This window comes from Neopelma chrysocephalum, unplaced genomic scaffold (genome assembly GCF_003984885.1).
Source record: "Neopelma chrysocephalum unplaced genomic scaffold, ASM398488v2 Primary Assembly neopelma1_22b, whole genome shotgun sequence".
Lineage (NCBI taxonomy): Eukaryota > Metazoa > Chordata > Aves > Passeriformes > Pipridae > Neopelma > Neopelma chrysocephalum.
Genome location: NW_020897690.1, coordinates 30397592 through 30417303, shown reverse-complemented (window position 1 = coordinate 30417303; position 19712 = coordinate 30397592). Strand labels below are relative to the sequence as shown.

The window sequence follows — 19712 nt, the reverse complement described above, 5'->3', positions numbered from 1 at the left end:
AAGTCAGATCAAGAAAATATCTTCTAAATGTCTGATCCCTGAAGTAACTGAGAGCTGTAGAAACTGGATGCCTTAAAAAGAAAAAAGTTTTTTTAAACCTTAATCCCAACATTCTCTCCAAAGAATAACACAGCTCTCGACTTTCAGTGTTTTCTCTTCATGCAGATGTTTTCATTCCCTTGTTACAGTAGAGAAATTATTTTTTTTCTGTGACCACAGCTCTCTTTTAATATTTTATTTTTAAAAAGAGAAATAAATGGAAGAGATCTAAAGCCGTGTGGTTTCACAACCCCCAGTTGACTTGTCCCACTGAAAGGAGCAACTAACTATAAAAGAGGAACGCTGACTGAAGAACAAGTCTCTGGATACCTCACAAGTTGTGGAAGACTGCAGGTACAGATGAGCTAGTGAGAGCTACAGCAGGCATAGCTCCTGAGGGTACCTTTTTGTGCCTTTTTTGTGCCACCACGGATTCAGGAGCCACCTTTGCACATTCAGGTGCTTGCTGGCAAGAAGAGCAAATTCAGTCCCAAGTTTTTGTACTGCACGTGGATGATGAGGCTGGATGGAGAGCACCATGGCTCCCTTTAGTCACACGCCTGATGCAAGAAGCACTGCCGTGGGCTTGGTGACTGCAGAGTCAGGTCTACAGTGAAATTGCTCTGAGCAAAGTTACCAGCTTCGGTATGAGAGGATCGCAGCATTTGAAGCAGACTGCGCCTGAAAAGGGACAAATTACCTCTCAGGGTTCACCCAGAGTGCACAAAGGCAGGGCGCCTGCAGGCAGTTTTTGGCCCCTACTCTCTGTGCTTCTGGTCCATGGGATTACTTGCCCAGTGGATACTTTGTGACTTTAGGAGTTTGAGAAAGTGGCTTGAGGTACTGAGAGCTGTTTATACAATTCACAGCACAAATGGATGCTGTTAGCAAAGCAAGGTGTGTTCAAAGAGAACAGCAACATAAAGTGTCTAATTTCTTCAAAACAGAGAACGAGTTTTCTTAAGTGTAAACAACGCACACTCTCGTGGCAGATATCCATCTAAAGGTGAATTGTTGCCCCTAATCTGGGCTTGTGTCTATCAGTTTGCATTATATTCAGGTAGCGGTGAACACTGCCTTTTGGGTGGGTATAGAGTACTTGGTGAGCTTTTTGGATAAAGGGCAGGTAAAAACTTGCTATGTCTTGTATCCAAGATTCGAGTATTTACCTGTTGGAGACCTGCATATTAAGGCCCACGCATTTACACTGCAACACAACATGGAATTTTAATGAATTCATGGACTCTGAAGGCCCCCACCCACCTGTTCTCAAACAACTGAAATCCTCTGCATTCCTACTCTGCATGCAATGGCAGCAGATCAGACTGGGAACAAACAGGCCTGCTCCAAAACATAGAGAAAGTGACAGACACTTCTGGGTGCTAACTCAGCCAAAGCAGAAAATGTCCCTCCTCTCTCAAAAGCACAAGAGGATCAAAAATTAACTCAGAATTCTCCCCTTCCATCATAGGCCTTATGGCTGCAAGTTATACAGCACCACAAGCCAGGCTTGATTACTTTCATCTTCCTGTTGAAGAAACCACTCTTGTCTAAACACAGAATGTTTGTGGTGAACATAATCAATTGCTTATCTAAAGGAAAAATCAAAACCAGCAGGGAGGTAGACTTCGCAGAGCCTTGACCAGATTTACTACACTGCACATCATCCACATACAAGAGAGGAGGAGTGCAAATGGAAGCTAATTTTCAACATGTGGCAGAATCTGTTTTTGCAACTGATGTCGTAAACCTCCAAGTATAAAGCACTGTCTTAGCCCAAGGGGAGGGACTATGCAGCCCAGCAGTGAGAGAGATAGAGGTGGAGGCAGTTTCTATTCTAGTATTTCAAAATGTGATGAAACACTGAAAAGATAAACTCTAGATATTAGCAGTCTTTCATATTATCTTGATAGCTACTACTGGAAAGGAAAAAAAAAATGTCCTGTGAAGAAGAGAGGACAGCAGAGAAGAGGAATGGATACAACACTAAAGCTGATTAATCTTTATCTGCCTCTAGCTGGAGCCCAATGAACTCCTCTCCACTGTCAACAATGGTACATCTTTTTGTGCTAAGACATCCTGAGTGAATTGGTCTGACAAATCCCATAACAGGTAAGAGGATTTCAGTTAGGATAAGATCTGACACTTCAAAGCAGGCTTCTTAAAAATACAACCTGCCAATGACAGTCAATACCAAACTTTGAACTAAGAAACACTGGACAGGTCCATGCTCTTCTAAATCCCAGGATCAGCATCAAAGGAGAAGGAACGGGGTGAGTAATGCATGCAAATGGCTGCATTCATATTTGAACACAAATCAGAAATGCCTGCCATTAAAGAAATCCCTCAGCTGGTATCCCACCCTAGGAGTCAGACTGTGTAGCACAGTAGCATTTATACATGTGCATACTGAAAACAACCTGCTTGACACACTCCAGGACCTGGATGGCTGTTTCACTGACATACATACAGCATACACATTCAGTTGTAGCAGTGTTTTCCTCCTCTTCAGCTACTCCAGACTTGTGAACCCCCAGTTACAGCACAAATTCTTTTAGCACGGGCCTTGCATTTATTTTTACTTTAACTAATCTCACACTTATTTCTGTGTTTCTCATGCCTTGATGTGTTCTCCAGGTGCTTAGTCGTTCTACTGTTACCTCCCAACTCTGTTGCAGCCAGTTTCACTAGCACACTTCCATTTTCTAGGTAGCAGTCTCCAGTAAAATTAGCACAGAAGACTGGTCCCAAAATCAATCATCAAGAGCTTTCATTAGCAACTTCTCTTCAGTCCGAAAGGTCTCTTTCCACTTAAACCTGCCTTTTAGCTTACCTATTTGTCACAATTTTTCTGTCATTACCCAGCGTGTCTCTGAGTTTCACATGGTACACCACACTAGAAGCTAAGCAAGGAGGACTGCATTTCCATGCCTGGAAACACCAGTGCTTTTATCAAAGTGATTAGGTTTACCTAATCTAGCTAGGTCTAGCCTCTTGTGTTATCTTTCCTTTTTCTGTTACCGTATGCCCTATTCTTACTTTTAAAAGCACAGAACAGCTGCTACAAATAGCATGCACTCCAACAGGGCTGTCCTTGCCCATTCATCAAAGACAGACTTAAATCCAGCTGAATGGTGTCTTCCTTCTGCTGTTAAGTCCTATTGAAAATATTGTTCTCAAGCCTGCAATTACACGTCAGTTCCTTCCAGATACCAAGATGACAATGATCCAGCCTTTCTCCAATATTTAACGCCAGTTTTTTCTCTCACTTTGGCTGAAGCCATTTCAATTTCCAGGTTTCCATAGGCACTAGAAACCTGCTATGCCTGAATAGTAAGAATCAGCATCCTAACTGAAACAGAAACAAAGTATCTGATAAATTATTGGGCCATGCCCAATTACCTTCTGTTTTCCCTTTTATTTATCTGGCTGAAGGACCTTTTCCAATTTGTTTTAATTTCCTTTGCAGAGTCAAACTCTGCTTGACTCATGCCAATTCTTATTTTACCCATACATTTCCTGACCTCTCACATGTGGCTTTCTTTGCTGACCTGTTCATTTTTCTACTCCTTATTCAGTCATATCTGTTAACTTCCATGTTTTTCACTTTGCAAGATATGCCTTTTCAGACAGTTTTTGCACCTTTGATTCAAAGAAGGGCCAGACTTGCTTTACAATCCAGTCCTCTTGAGCTCTTCAGGCTTTAGCTAGTTCCCTAAATGTATCAAATGCCATCCACCTGGAGCTGAAAAGCTCAGCTATAGACCTGCACTTGTTTACCCTTCATTTTAATTGAAACTGAAATCCCTCAAAGCAAGGTTATTTTCTGCTTTGTTCTACAACTTAGTGTCAGATGTAAAAAAAGTATTACCTCTTGCTGTTTCAGTGACTGGTGAGGAACGCTGTTGGTTATTGCATTGAGAAATGCCTGAATTTAGCTATTTGTTCCCCTGTATAATCCAGGAAGTCAAAGCCTCCCATAATGACAGACCTCTAATAAGCAAGATCTGTATCTACCAAATCCAGTTCTTGAGGTCATTGGCAGATATACCACACTGCCTCAGCAATCACACTTCCCCAGAATATCTTTGGTTCTATTAAGTTGGTTATTTAACTCATATTATCTCTCCTTATTTATGTCATTAAAGGCTTACAGTAACATCACACTGTTTACCTTTACATCTGTCTTTCGCAATTCAGGTATGCTCCAGTACCTCTAGTCTGGCTATTCTTCTCCTTCCCCACCCTCTCCTTCAGTAACTGTTTCCAAATCTACAAATACACACAGAGACCCCTGCCCCATCTCCTTTGTCATATCCTTAAATACTCAAACTCCTCCCACCATTTCCAGGTGAAGCTGCAGGCTTGTGATTTGTTCTTATGGGACATAGTTCATTGATATGTCATACCCAAATACTTTATGTGAATTGCCTACTCCAGGATAACATGCAACCATCAACCTTCTTAGTTATATCCGCAATTGTTTTGCTATCTCTGTTGCACCTCAGCAGTTATCCTCATCTATCATTCCTTGCCAGAGCTTTTAATAAAAATAATTTAAAAAAAATCCTTCTCTCCCCCAGCCTTTAATTCTTTACCCATAGAACCTCTCTCTACCCCTGGCTCCTGGCTATTCAAGCTCATTTCTTACCAAGTAAAACCTTAGCACCTCATTTAAGCATGATGTCCATACATGGATTCTGCCACTGCAAACTGCACTGTATTTTGGCATTTCTATTTCTTTTTAATTTTTTTTAATATAGCTATTAACTATTCATATTTTGATCTCTGCTTCATGCTTTATTGTCTTCCTCAGTACTTCCAGGTATTAGCATAATGAAATATAAACTGTCCAGAAAGAGGACTCTTTTGGGTTACAACCTAATAGATACAGTCCAGGTTGCTTGGGATATCTTCACAGGGGGATAATACCTTTTACATAATATCCCTAAGCTATAGTCTTCCTTATTCCTACTTTAACTCAAATATAAAAGTACTTAAACTCTTATCAACTTTATTCCTTGAACACAAATAAAAATAACTGTGTTTGGCAAACAGGCTGTCTATTCTCATTCCCTCTGCTTGCTGGAATTTCACCTTGCGGGAGCTCATGCAAACCATTTTTTATTGGCTTTGGTTAACATAAGTTCAAATAAACTCAACACTCAAAGCCAAACTTTCAAAAGGTGTCATATATTTTGCCTGCTTTGAACTCAAGGATTTTGCAGGCTTTCCCTGTATATCTGCCAAGGTTAGCAAAGTTCAGAGAACCTAGCCCAAATTGCAAGGCTGCAATAAAATCTGACATGGAGATTCATCTAGTTTTAATGTTTATAACAATTGCTTTATACAGTTACCTCCTTGGTCCTTCTGACTCCCTGAAAAAAAGCAACAGGAGTGGATTTTCCAATAATGTCATCTGGAGAAAACTGCATTGGAACTTTTAAAGAACCGTGTGTTACACTCCCGTTATCATTGTAGCCATCCATATTTCTTTTTTTACAAGGAACTGCTGCTGGTTCGTAAGGAGCCACAAGTCAGATTCTGAGTTTCAGCTCTTTGAATTCCCCATGTGACTCAGTTTCATAGCTGCTCTAATGACATTGTTTCCAACACAGGTCTGATTGCTCCCTCTACTTCCAAAGCCATATTAAAACATATCTTGCTCATGTGGCTGGTCCCATGGCATGCTGATATCATTCAACAAATCAATCACCTCATAAAATCAAATGCTGATCAAATTTCTTTCCCCAAATAAGTCTAAATCAATTACACTATTCCTGGACTGCCTGCAGGTTGCAGGTCAGGAAGGAATACCTACTATACACACACACAAAAAATGGTTTCCTCAATGCTCTACACTGAAAAGAGACTGGAAGATGGAGTTAATTTATAGGTTATGTCCCACATCTGACTGAAAACAAAGATGAGCAAAAAACCACAACCAGAAGCATTGCTAAGCATATGCGCACACTCTTGGCATTTCCTCCATTTTTTCTCCTTTGTATGTTCTGCACTGGCCATCTTTGCCTGCAGTAGATATACAATACAAATAGTGACCTGGTCTATGGGTACACCTGGACTTGCCATATTATGTACTTCCATTAATAATGTATTATAAAAGGCCTGAATGAAGAATAAAATTAATTTATCAGTTACTACAAAAATATTACTCCTGGAAATATATTAAAAAAAAAAAAGGAAGCTGCAACGGCCATAATATGTGACTGCCTAGATGATTATACAATATATGTATAGGCATTTCAGTGCTCTGTTTCTGACATTTAGTCAGAATCACACAGATTACATCTTTATCCTGTGTCTGTTTCCACAAAGGACAGACAGTACAGGTTGATTCTATAAAGTAACATCCTAGCCCCTCAACCTGTTCATTATATTCTCAGTAAAACTGAGGCTAGAGAGCCTCAAAAATCCCCATGATACTGCTGGGATCTCTGTTTCCAGGCTCGCTTTGCCCTCTGCACCATTTAACAAGAATAAAGAAATTTAAAGAGGAGAGGAAACCACCAAGGTACTTGGTTAATCAAATCACAGGCTACTGCAACCAATACATTTGCTAATCTCCTAAAAATTGAGGTGTGTGAGGAGCAAAACCAAACAAGGAATAAACTCTCCTGTTTAGCTCATAAACCATTGGCTGCTGTGTGTTGACAAGAGTTGAGGCCCCTAGATAGGTTCTTAAGTATGGACATACGTGAATTGAGAAAGTATATAGAAATCTTCTGTCAAAGGTGCACTGACTTTGCCAATCCACTGACCTCCAAATCCTTTCCGTAAGACATACTTGCTCACTCTCGCTTCTCCTCGCAGATTAGTTCTGTCTGCTCCCAGGCGCCTACTCTCTCTTTCTCTAATGTGATTAAATAAGCTCCCTGTCTCTCCAGGCTTGTGCAACTGCCTCTCGCTTAGTCACTTAAGTACTCTACAACACCCCAAAGGAGTGGAGTCAGCTGAAACAGGAGCGTTCCCAGCTCTGACATGTAAAGTACTTGCACTCAGTGCTAAATAAACTTGGAAAAATGTTCACAATGCAGCTGTGTGCACAAGATGCTGCAACCTCAGGGCAAGAATAATTATACACAAACAAGATACTTAGGATTTATGTTCCCCTCAAATAAAAATGCACTCTGCTCATGCCAATCTCAGCACTTCATGGTATGTTTGCAATCTGAGGCAGAGGAACAGATTCTCTGTTAGGGTTAACAGATTAGATACCATCGCTGCTTTATTTTCCAATAAACTTTAGAGGCATTCTAAGCACTATGAGTACACATTGATACGCTTTTCACCATACAAGGATGAGGATTCATGGGAGGTCTTTTAAATGCCCTGTTGTGTTAATGGTATTTATTTGGGTAATTTTCTATTGGCATATGTTGACGATTCCTTTTCAGAACTTACAGGGTTAAAGCTGAAGCCCACAGGAATACCAGACCAAAAAGAAAACTAAAAACGTTTCAGCAAACAGGAACAAGTACTCCAAGACCATTCCAAGCAAAGGTTTATCTAACTTGCTCCTTAAATTCTCTCATGACAGAGAGCGCCAACTGCTTGTGCAAGTAGCCTGTTGCAATGCTTAAGCATCTCTCAGTAGATGACTATTTCTCCTAACCAATGTCAATTAACTTTCTTGCTAACAAAGTCAATCTCTCCTTTTCTCAGAGAACGCAGTCAAAGATTGATCACTGTCCTCTTCATAAATGGCTTTATAATCATGGTCATATTTATCTTCTCTTCCCGAGGGGAAAAAAACCCCTAAAGCCAATTCTCTGATTCTTTCTGTTTTTAAAACCTCTCAACATACTCCTTGTCTTTGGATCTGTAAGTATTTGAATGTGCCATATCCATGGGCAATGCCAAAAAATCAAAGAAACCTGAGGAAAGAAGTCTAGACTGCAATGAGCCTGAGATCTCTCACAAGCCATTCTCTTGAACCAGACTCAGCAGTAAATATATGCAGTGATACTTAATTATAATCCTGTGCTTTAAAAAATCTCACTTTAAAAATCAAGGGAGACTCCCTTTAAGTTGCTTTTATACCTATTTAGCTCTGCAGTGGAACTTGAAATGGTATGACTTACAGAGTTGAAAGGAGACTTTGCAAGCTTTGTTAAAGTTGCTGCAAACAAGGAAAACCCAACAAACAACTTCAGGAGTACTTTAGTAAGCAGTTGCTTGCTGGTTGGAATGCAAGTTACACCATGTTAGACCCGCTTCATATTTTGCCCCAAGGAACCAATAAGCTGGGTGGGAGACCAACGGGCATTCCCACCAGCCTGTCAGGCTGGACGAGCTGCAAGAACAAGCAGTCAGTCTGATATTTCTACCTTCCCTTTCTTGACCTCAACTACAGGGAAGAAAAAGTTAATGCAACTTTCAACCTTTATATTTAGGTCGAGTTCTGTTAAAATTGTAAGAGAAAAAGGTTCAGGAGTTCACCATTTTCTTAGCCAAATAATGAGAACAGAATTTATACTCCTCTGCTTAGAGAACACTTACACCAGGCTATGCAAGTGATACACGAGCAGTAGCTGGCTCTTCACAGGAGTGTTCTGGAACCAAAGGAGAGATGCATAGGAAATGCCTGTCCCACAACAACTGTCAGTATCTTGTTTTTAATATCTTGTGTGCAGGTGGCCACTATTTCCATGGTCCAGTCCTGTTCCTTGCTACTTGAAAAAATAAATTAAAAAAAAAAAGTATATTAACCAGGCATGGGAAAAAGATGCTAGCCCCAAAACCCATGGCATGGAGGAAAATTTTATTTTTGCTCCTGGCAATTTTTTTTGGGTTGGCAGAACATGTCCTTTTGACTGTGAAAAAGAGCACATGAAGCTCTGTGAGCTCATCTTGGTATCCCTGCCAGTGCCAACTAGTAGCAATTCAGAGCTCAGCTTGTTATTGAAGATGAATCCATTACAGCTGTCAGGTACCAGCCAATTTAAACGTTAGTGAAAACTGGTCAGAAATTGAGTGACTTTAGAAACTAATATGTTTTTGCTTTTTTTCAGAGGCTCAAATGGGCACATGAAAAAGATACTGTCTTCTAGTAGCACATTTTGCAATTGATTATAAATTAAATCCTTTGTGCTTGAATCAGGGTGGGGAAAATATTTTGAGACAGCAGTTTGATCTGCATGTTGCTTTTACTTGTGGTTTGGCAAAAGACTCTGAAATGCTGTTAAATCAAAAAGGCAAAGAAAACCTGCAATTGCCGTGTCTCTGCTTATAAAAAAACATTTTAAAATAACCACATGCATCATTCACTACTCAGATGCCACATTCTTCCCTACCCTTATTTAATAGCTAGCTGTCAATCTAAGTTGAAGAGCAGTTACCTGACATTACCATAATAATGCTTCAAAGCTCCGTATTAAAGATGGGTATCTTCCTAGGCAAGCCCATAGGGGGGAAAAAAAAAAAGCCTTTTCTCTCTAGAGTTGCAAAAATGCAGTTCTCTAAGAGATGATAAAGTGTAACCAGACAAGAATGACGATCACAAATACTCCTGTCTTCTCTTTATTGTAATTAAGCAGGGAGAGATCAACAAATCTGTGTCTGCATAAGAAAGGTTTATCATCTCTATTTCTATTAACCGTGGTAGAGAGGAAACTAAAAGTGAATTGAGACCTCTGGCCATTAACATAACATAAACACTTCTTCCATTTTCCAGGATAAGCATTATACTTCTCAGGACAGCTCACGTAGAACCATTTTGATGTTTAGTCATTCTCAAAATGCACTCCTTTCACATGCTCCTGCTGTGAGCAAACATTGCAATGAAAACTTGCCTGTGTCACAGGTTTGAGAGATGCTGCTATGCGTACAAGCCAAAAAACCTCAAAATCTTTCAAGTTGAATTAATTTGATATTGAGTTTGGGCAACTGGAGCTAGCACTCAAAAGTACTGTTTTCTGAGCAGGATTAGAGGGATATGACAGGACACAAAGATGTGCCGAACATCTGAGACACACAATTGACTCCTACAAGTGTGAGGAATGGTGAGAAATCAAAGCATGGAAATCCCGTGAAAAAGGGTTCAGGTGCTTAGGTGAAAGAAAAGTACAATTAAACAATGGCTTACCAATATATATAGCTCCTTTTATTCTCTCTGCAAGAGCCTAGAGAAGTCCAGAACTAGAGAGTACTTAGAAAGCAGAAGGCAACAGGTGCTTAGCAGGAGAATGTCCAACACCAAATGCACAGCAAGCACCAAGCATGTCCTCTCTCCTTCCAGCATGTATTTAGACTCGAATGGATGAGTGCAGAGCACAAACTTTCCTTGGGAGCTACTATCAGGAAAACTATTGACGCCAGCCTCCATGATCAGCAGACCCCTCGTGCAACCTCCTGTTTACTAGGTCTTCCATATCTCAGCTTACCACTTACCAGAAACTAAGTGTTCCAGGAATGTAGCTGTGCCAGTCTTCCATGTTATGAGACGAGATTGCACAGACCTCTGACACATGAGATTACATAAAGGGAAGCCATTAGGAAATGGTTCAAAACTCCAAGTGTCTATAAGAGAAAAAGGAAAGGTAAACTTCTTAATGAACTCACTCCCTCCCAAGAGAGAAACCCTGACACTTGCACTATTCAGCACGAGAGGAATATGCTCCCAGGAACCATCTTCCAGTAGCCCACCATACTAGGATTTGTCACCCTAGTGAGTATCCTTCAACTTTTCTTTCTCTGAACACAGACATCATATCAACTAAGGACGGACAGAAGTGATCTCTCTCAGCACCTTCCCCCAGTAGCTTCCACAGCTGATAAAACTACTTATATGAGAGCAAGGGCACCTACTCAGTACTCTGGGACACAATATCCATTCAAGGCAGGGGAGCCTCTTTTTCAAGCATAGAACTGTTTCGGGCAAGGCAGAGTATTCATAAATTTGTATGCAACTGTGTTTACTCTGATACAATTCAATTGCTTCATACAAGCGTTTTGACTGAAACAAGATGAGATAACAGGAACTCCGACTGTTGGAAGCCAGCTTGGTTTCAATTTGTATATATGTATTTATTTAAGCCTTCACAAGGTTTCCCATTGACTCTGCACATAAAAAAAAAAGCAAAGTCTACAAAGAAAGAATGCTGCAAAAGCTCAGAATGGTATTTGTGAGCTCATGCCATGACAGGAGAAAAAACAAACACCACAACAGTTTTGGATATCATGGGCTCATTTCACAGCAGTTCACATCACTGTTTCCCTCTTATTCTGAAAGAGGGTTTTTCTGATGTAGAAGAATGGGGAAGAGGGGGGAAAACAGTTCTGTAGTGCCAAGAAAATCTCTTCTAATTCTTCACATTGACTATTAGCATACAGAAAAGCTTCTGTATCGCAAAAACAAAGTATACAGCTTTTGCTGTGAATCAACACAAGACCCATCACACAAAAGCAATGTGTGTTCAAATACATGCATGAACATGTACACAAACACGCATATTCGTTCACGTATGCACACGCCCAGAGGCAGTGACTACTACTCTTTCTAGGGGAGTTTCTTCTGTACTTTTGAGAACAGCACTTCTCAGTAAGAACATCCACTTCTGAATCAGTTTTCAAGTACTGGATCTAAATTAATAATAGGCCTAAGCAGCAAATCTGAATTCAAGTTCAATCCTCTTCTGAATCTGACCACAAATGTACTGTGGCTTTTCATGGATCTGTCATACATCTAAGCCTTCCAGTATTAACTTATGAAACTTGTGGACCAAAACAGTAGTAACACAGCTATGAAGAATTAAATTCTTCAGTTATGAAAAATGTAAGTCAGTATTCAATGTATTGCAACAGTGCTTTTCATTAAATGTTTGCACAAAGTATAGCAACCATGACAAAATAATTTGTGGTTTATGCATGCATATAGCTACATTAGACTGCACAGGCCATTTAAATAGTGCATTATGTTAGCAATCATCGTTACTAACCCTACGTTAAGAAGTGTGGGCAGACACTTCATTAATGCATATACAGATTGCCAGGATATTGTGCTGTCTCCTTGTCTCCTTGCTGCAAAAATATAGAATACAGTAGCATGATTGAGTGGGATGATGAAGTCATCTGGCAAGTCTCCACAGGGTGATGCACCTAGGAGCAAATGACATAGCATATTCACACCACCCACTGGATACACCACTGGACTGGAATTCAGGTGCAGACAGACATTTCAATGATCCCTATTGCCCAAGCATGGACAAGCCACAAATCAAGCCTAACACCCTGTATCTGTGGAGGAGGGAACACTATTGCTATCTTTCTTAACTTTAAATTCTAGCAGAAACAAATGTACTGGTAAAGATACCAAAAGATAGGATCACCCAGCATTTCCCAATCTAAGTAATTTCTTTTTGGTCTACTATAAATTGACTAAATGTAAGCTATCAGGTCTGAGATTTCCATGGCAGGATCTGCTTACAACTTTTTTTTCTTTTGAAATTAAGACAAATTATCTTCTAACATTGGAAAGTTGAGATACCCACTTTGTGAAAAAAATCTGCATAGGCTAATGAAACACGGGCTGCTTTGGTTCTTAGCTCCCAATCTACAGATACAAAAATGATGAATTCACAAATAAATGAAGCACTCACATTATACCAAGAAAATATGAAGGCAAGATACAAGAACTCTTGCTTTTAGGCTCATGTAATCTAAATATTGTTCAACAGCTATTAAAGGCTAACAACAAAACACGTGTCAAAGAAACAGTCCTAAAATTGTTAAAGAACGCTAAGCTGGGGACTCTACCTTTAACAAAAAGAACCAGTTGAAAGTAGGAAGAACGGAAATGTTAATAAGACTAACTTGCAATGCCCACTCAGAAAGCTCTTTTGTTAAGAGGCAAGTATCAACAAACGTAAGCATGAGTTTCTCAGAAAGAGGTGTTTCCTGTTGTGTTTTTGCATTTATCGGATTGTGGAGAACAAAACTACACATCTCTTTAGCAAGAAGGTTAGTTTAAATATCTATATTCTTTGGACAGAATAAAGCATTATGATGCATTGAGGGTAAAAGAAGACATTCATTAACAAGCTAGAACAGAAAAGGAACAAGTAAGTAATGTATTTATTTTACCAGGTACATTTTCTTTCCAACTACAATTTTTCTTTTCTAAGACAATGCTGGTTTTATGCCTTTTCTACCATTACTTTTAAGATCAACTCTTTCCTGGCTGTTCTCCCTCTTCCTCCACCCTCAAATCTATGCCCCCTGCCACAAGGAGTGGCAAAGTCCTGCCATGTTTGAGTGGAATGTTGACGCCCATATGGGTGGGTGCAGAATTAGCCAAAACAAGTCCCTGCATTCCTTTGGATGTCAGCACCTTCTGCTGGCTCTTTCCTAATATCTTATTAATACGTAAAATCTCTTTCCCAAATCAGCCTTCCCCATTCTTTCATGGCGTAAAAAAACAGAAACAAAAAACTTCCTTAAAAACAGAAACAGAAGACCTTCCTTAAACAGGTGCCCAGACTTATTTATAGCAAAGAATTACACTAGTTAGACAATTACAGTTTTTCAGTTGCCCAATTTAAATTCCTATAGGTACCTAATAAACCATCAAATGAAGAAGAATTACCAGTAAATAGCAATTACCTTGAAAGAACAGCACTTTAAATATTAAAGTGACACTTCATTAGTTATGCTGGCAAACAGGTCAGTTTGAATCAAATGGCTATTTTAAATTAGTGGTCCTATTGCAGACATGGGGTGTAATTTTTATTACCAAATACCCAGCCAAGCTAGTGACCTTAAAAACATTACACAAGAAATGGTTGAGATTTAATTAGAATACAGTGCCAGGGGAAAAAAAAAGAATAGTCTTGAACATCTCTGAATTCTTTCCAGGAAGGTGTTTTTAATAATGGCAGTAGTTTACTCCATTTAAAGGTCCATATCCTCAAGTCAAAATGTAGGCTTTTATGAAACCAGCAAAATATAAGACCAGAAAAATATTTCCATCCCTTTTCTCCAACTGCAGAGATGTTTTTCTCAAGAAACAAAATACAGAGCCTTCAAAGCATCTATGACTTCAGAACTGCATCTCTACCACACAGTGAGTGAAAGCTGCTACTGATATTACCACATGCTGAAATTAGGGCAGCAAGAAAACCTACAGATAAACATAATTTGACATTGCTAAAAATAAAAAGCATTCTATGGTGTCAGAACTTATCACAAAATTAGTTGGCTAATGTACATTTTCTTTCTTGTGATGTCTCTTTTCTATAACATAGACCAGTGCAAAGAGTTATGATATTGATAATTCAAGCAACTGCTACCTGTAACACTACTGCAAGACCCTCATTACACAGAGAAGTTCCTGTTTTTTCATCACTCCTGAAAATTGTGTCTCTAACCTTTCTCAGCAGAAATAACAACCTTTCTCAGCAAAAATAAAAAATAAGCTGTCAAAATGAAAAAGAAATAGAAGTCCCAGCATGGCTTGTTTCTTTTCGGCTCCTGTACAGATATGTTCACTTCACATTTGTCTTTTCATCCCTTTTATTCATTTACTTTCATTCCGCTTTCTATCCAACATTGTGATCAGGTACTCCCCTTTACACAGTCCCATCCAGTGTATGTTGTGATGGCAGTAACCTCAGTCACGAGCAGCTGTGGATCTTAAATTCTGCCCAGCTTAAGTAGAGCATTAAAGGTTTCTTTATGCTGCAGCTGAGGAGAATTTGCCAACTACTTACTAGACACAAAAAAAAGAACATGATACTGTGAGTCATAATGGAGGACCCATGAGAACTGCCATAACTACACTAAAGTTCAACACAACAGTTAATGCCCTCTGAGGTAGAATGACTTCCTACAGAACTCAAAGGAAGATTCAAAATAAAGTTTGAGTTTACGTAGAAAAATTTAGGTAGTCTTTCTGTCTAAAGATAGAACCCAATAATTTCCAGGGGTACACCTGGCAGAGGTACAGGGAAGATCCACAGCCTTGTGAAAAATATTTGAACTCCAAAATTGTTAGAGCTCTGATAAGGGATTTGGGCATCAAAGGTGGTACTTGGAAGGAATTTACTTTCCTAAGAAGGAGAGCCCTGAGATCTGGCCTTTGCTCGCAAGCTTTACATTAAGCAATAAAACACATGAACAGTCCTAGAATCAGGGATCAAAATCCTAGATTCCTCTTCGTATGAGTTCCCTAACTTTGAGGCTACATAGACAACCTTCACTACATCCCTTCAATGACTCCCTTGAATTATTGCCTGACTAGTGGAATAGTTTTTGCTGGAGCAGTGGAGAACATTCCCACATTTCCCTTGGAGATGGGAGACAACGGTAAGAACATCTCAAAGTGGGAAACTGGACTTGGTTCTGACAGATCTTAGATGAGCTCCAGCCACTGTGGCGTGAAAAATTTGACTGAAAGAGCTGTATAAGAGAGAGGAATGAGTCTTGTTCAGCAAGTTTGGACCAAAACTGTGAATACCCATCAGCAAGAGAGACTTCGGGTCTCCAGACCTATTTCTTCAGGATATCAGTTGGGTGCATGGAGTCATGTTTAATCGGAATATTGTGTCTCGTGCCTAGACCAAGACTCTGATAAGATTTAAGACATATTTTTGTCTTCAGTACTTTTTTTAGCTGGTACCTGGCACATCTTAAGCCTGCTGTCTGTTTTGGATCTGATTCTGAAGAGTCTAACTGTCCTTAATTACTATGTGGGCTGTGAAACACCAGACACCAAAGGTCGGAATTGCACTCAGGGTGATTCTGTGCCTGATCCTGCACTGCCCTGAAAGGTTTGCCACAGATTTGAATGGGCATGGGACCAAACTCATTCCAGTCTCAGTGAAGTTCTTAGTACACACCACAGAGGTCAACACAACAACCAAGTGAGGACTGTGTTTGACTGTGTGTGATTATTTTTCCTTGTATTTGTGTCCACTGAAAGCTGTCCAGTAGCAGTTGAGATTGGCAGAAACAGATACTGTGGCCAAAGCAGCAAACCCTGGAATCCTTTTGATCATCCAGGTCTCAGCGTCATCCTGGCCCTGTCTAGGAATGATACCTACCACCTAACACCATCATGGTTGCTTCAAAGAAGAAAATATTTGATTCACATGCCAGACAGAAGAACAGGGTAACAGAGCATGTCATGCTGTGCACTCAGCTTCATCTTTTCCAGAAAGGATACTATGATACCAGCCAACGCCCTATTCCAAAAGGCTCTCGCCATACCCTGCATTGACCCAGTGACACAGACTCATTAGCACAGCCCTCATGAAAACCATGCTGCAGAGTCAACAAGCAATATTGTTCAGTTCTCCCACGCACAGATCACTTGGGGAAAAAATGAAAAGCCAATTATTTCAGACTAACTGTGGACTTAACAAGCCTAATTTAAGCATCCAAAGTGGAAAATGAACTGCAAAGTACACCTGTAGGAAACAAAGCCCTTATAAACGAAGAAATTAATTTGTTCATTTCAGCTCTGTAGTCATTGAAATACCTATCTCGTACAAATATTTGTCTGATATATTGATATACAAATATAATTTCAGTATATTATCTGAAACACTAATTAGATTAATAGCTATATTTGCTTTGTAAAGGTCTCTCTTGCTGAAATCAATTAAAAGTGCATGATGAAATTTCATTAAGCTCTTCAATATGTTTTTCCATCAAGTGCAAAATTACTATCTCCTGTTATCTTATTATAACAGTGTGTGATAGGACTGCCAAATAGATTCAGAAATCATTGTGCCAACACTGTTTTGTACTTCTTTATCAGTAAGCATGGAGTTCGCCCCCCCCCAACTCCTGAGAGAACATATTTGCCATGCATGTAAACAGCAATGAATTTGTGAACGTGGGATTACGTTTACCGAGGGATACATCTGTGGTAATCTCAGCCTCATGCTGCCCAGGAGTGTTCCCTCATACAAAGTTGCACACGTTTCACTCTGTGTGGCTGGGGTCACAGGCCCTCCCTCCAGCAACCTCACCACGATGGGTGACAACCACTACTCCCTTTGGATCCCCTTTGCACCCCCATTTGACACTATAAACTATAAGGCAGAGAAACAGAATTTTTACAAATGTATAGGTATTTACATGTTGCTCAAAAAGTGCTACCACAGGGCAAAGGAGCACCAGCAACGATGGACAGAGGTTTCAGCTAGCCCGAGAGGCCCAGAAGCCAAAGAATATATACGTCTCCTTTCCTAGAACAATCATTAAATTTATGGCTGGGCAGAAGAAGTTTGTGAAAGAAGGCAGACAGACGCATAAAGAGCAAAGAGATGGAAAGTCATTCTTTGAGCCAAGGATGGTGCCAGCAACTGCACCCAGACAGACAATGATCTGTGACTATTCTTCCCAGCATCCTTTCAGTTCTCACTTCCGCAAGCCTCAGTCTAAACAACCCAACAGGTTTGTCACAACTGCATGATTTGGGAAACTACGTCAGTTCTTTGCTCCTGAGCTTCCTCCATGTCTTGTTTCCCTCCTTCTTCTAACTGCTAACACACAGATATTGCAGTGGAGAGTACAAAAGAAATACCTTTCAGAAGCTAGACCAGCCCTGCTGGACAGCAACAGGTTTTATTCTAGGCTTATACACATGGGGGAATGAGGTCCCAAACCCACTTCTGTAATAATTCTTCCTGGTATTACTTTCTCCAACGCCTGAGACCCAGAAGGATGACAATAGAGTAGGAAAAGAAGACACAAAAAGAGTGCCAGAAGAGATGTGGCCCAGAGATACTGAAAGAAGGTAGACCTGTGCTGCAGATGTATGGTCTTCCTGGGAAGAGTGAATTAGAAAGCAGCTCATAAAAGTAGGATCCTTACAAACATAAAAGGGGCCAAAATGAGGTAAAAACACCTGAATAGTTCTGGAGTCAAGAGTCTGATCTCACATCATGAAAATCTGAGAAGCTGCTCTGCATGACCAAAATTAAACAGGTGCCTTAGTACTTGCTCTGAAGAATTGACTCATGCTGTAAATTTGCAGTTCTTAACTTGTAAGCAGAACAGAAACATTTTCTTCACTGAAAGACCCTAAAAAGGAGCAAAGAATTATGTATTTTGCTAAAGGAATAAAAACGTATTTAACGTATTTTCTAATATAAATAAGAACTGACACGTTTATAAAGCCAGACAAATATAAATTAGGTTTTTCAGATATTATATTTAGGACCAGTGAGAAAAAATTAATCACTTGTGAGGAGTTTTATTCCACCAACAGCACTACCACCCACCTAAGTCTGTCCATGTGTTTGTGTGGAAGAGTGTCGTGTCTTCCTGCAGCACTCATGTCGGAATTAAAATACCTTACATTGTAGACGCATTAGGAGTGCTTTATCATGCTCAGCTGTTGCACAGAGTGGCTCATTATGATTGGGTAACTCAGCCATTAAGCTTTACAATAAGCCCACGCTGAATCCTAAAAAGGGAGCCATATATAGGCTATGGAGGTGTTGAGTAAGAGAAGATTTACTGTGCTCTACATAATTAATTTTGCCTTCTATCTTTCCTGTATTTTTAGTAAAGCTGCTAGCTGAACACATTGAATAATTATACCCCTCTGATGCAATTTCATCAAGCATCTTCCAACCTAATGGAGCCCTATTATGTTCAGACTGTTCATGACTGTGTCACAAAGAACAAATGAAAATCCTTCAGCACAGGTACACAGGAAAAATACAGATTTTTTTTTTTCCTCCACAGCTGAAGCTCCTGGTTACTTGGGAACATGGATAGGCATTGCATCAGACTTGGCATCTTCCATTATCCATGTTAGCAGTTGCTCACTGCCAGGCAGCTTTTGGAAGAAGCAGCTTTTGGACAAGAACACGGGGAGGGGAAAAGCACCCAAATAAAACAGTATTCAAATAAAACAAACTGGAGGGGAGGAAAAGAAATAGCAGAAGAGTGAGAGAAAGGGAAACTGGGAGCATTTGGGCAAAGAGACTGGAGTTGGAATGCAGTAAAGAAAAAGGCCTGACCAGAATCAGGTTAGCTGGTAGAAGGAACACAAGGGAGAAGGAGAGATCACACCAGATGGTCAGGAGCCAGAACGAGGAACCAGTCAGTGGTGGAGAAAAGGAGGGGATGTAGAACACCGGGGGATGAGACACATGTGACAACAAAGGTCAGGATATGGAGTTATCCTGGATTAGCTGCATGAGAGAATCATTCTAATGTCACATCACAGCATTTTTGTTTCTCTATTCTACTGGAAAAAACAAGCCAACTTTTTACTGTAATTGTTGATGTTAAAAACAAATAAATATTTTCAGCTGGTAAAGTCAAGATTTAGGGTCTTAAATAATAGCAGTGCAATGTTAACGTGTTCCTCTGGAACACTAGCCATTCTAATGCAGCCTGTATTAAGATGACTACTTGGTGTTCTTTCTCTCTACTTATTTTATGTCTGTGTTTTCTTTCATGACTGAGGTATGAATCTTTCCAGCATGTGTCTTTAATTTATAAATATTAGGTAGGGTTGTTTCTTCCCCCACTGATGATGAGTGCAATTAAATGTATTTTTTCAAATGAAGTTATTAATATTCATTACCAATGTCGTTCAGAGCTCTAGACTGCAGCACAGACTCATATGTACACCTGCTAGCTCTAGTTTATCAGAGAACTTTTTTTAATGGGATTCTCCCTCTGTTTAAAGA

At 39.9% G+C, this 19712-nt stretch overlaps 1 long non-coding RNA gene across 2 annotated transcripts in view; it reads right to left on the bottom strand.

Moving 5' to 3' along the window:
• LOC113967243 overlaps window positions 1-19712 on the bottom strand; it is a 113285-nt gene that overhangs the window by 48491 nt on the left and 45082 nt on the right. The window contains exons 3-5 of one of the 2 annotated variants that reach the window (XR_003534122.1): window positions 11997-12078; window positions 10450-10578; window positions 8560-8729 (exon numbers count right to left, since the gene is read on the bottom strand). This is a non-coding gene — a long non-coding RNA (uncharacterized LOC113967243). The remainder of the gene's footprint in view (window positions 1-8559; window positions 8730-10449; window positions 10579-11996; window positions 12079-19712) is intronic. The other variant, XR_003534124.1, reaches the window with a different exon arrangement.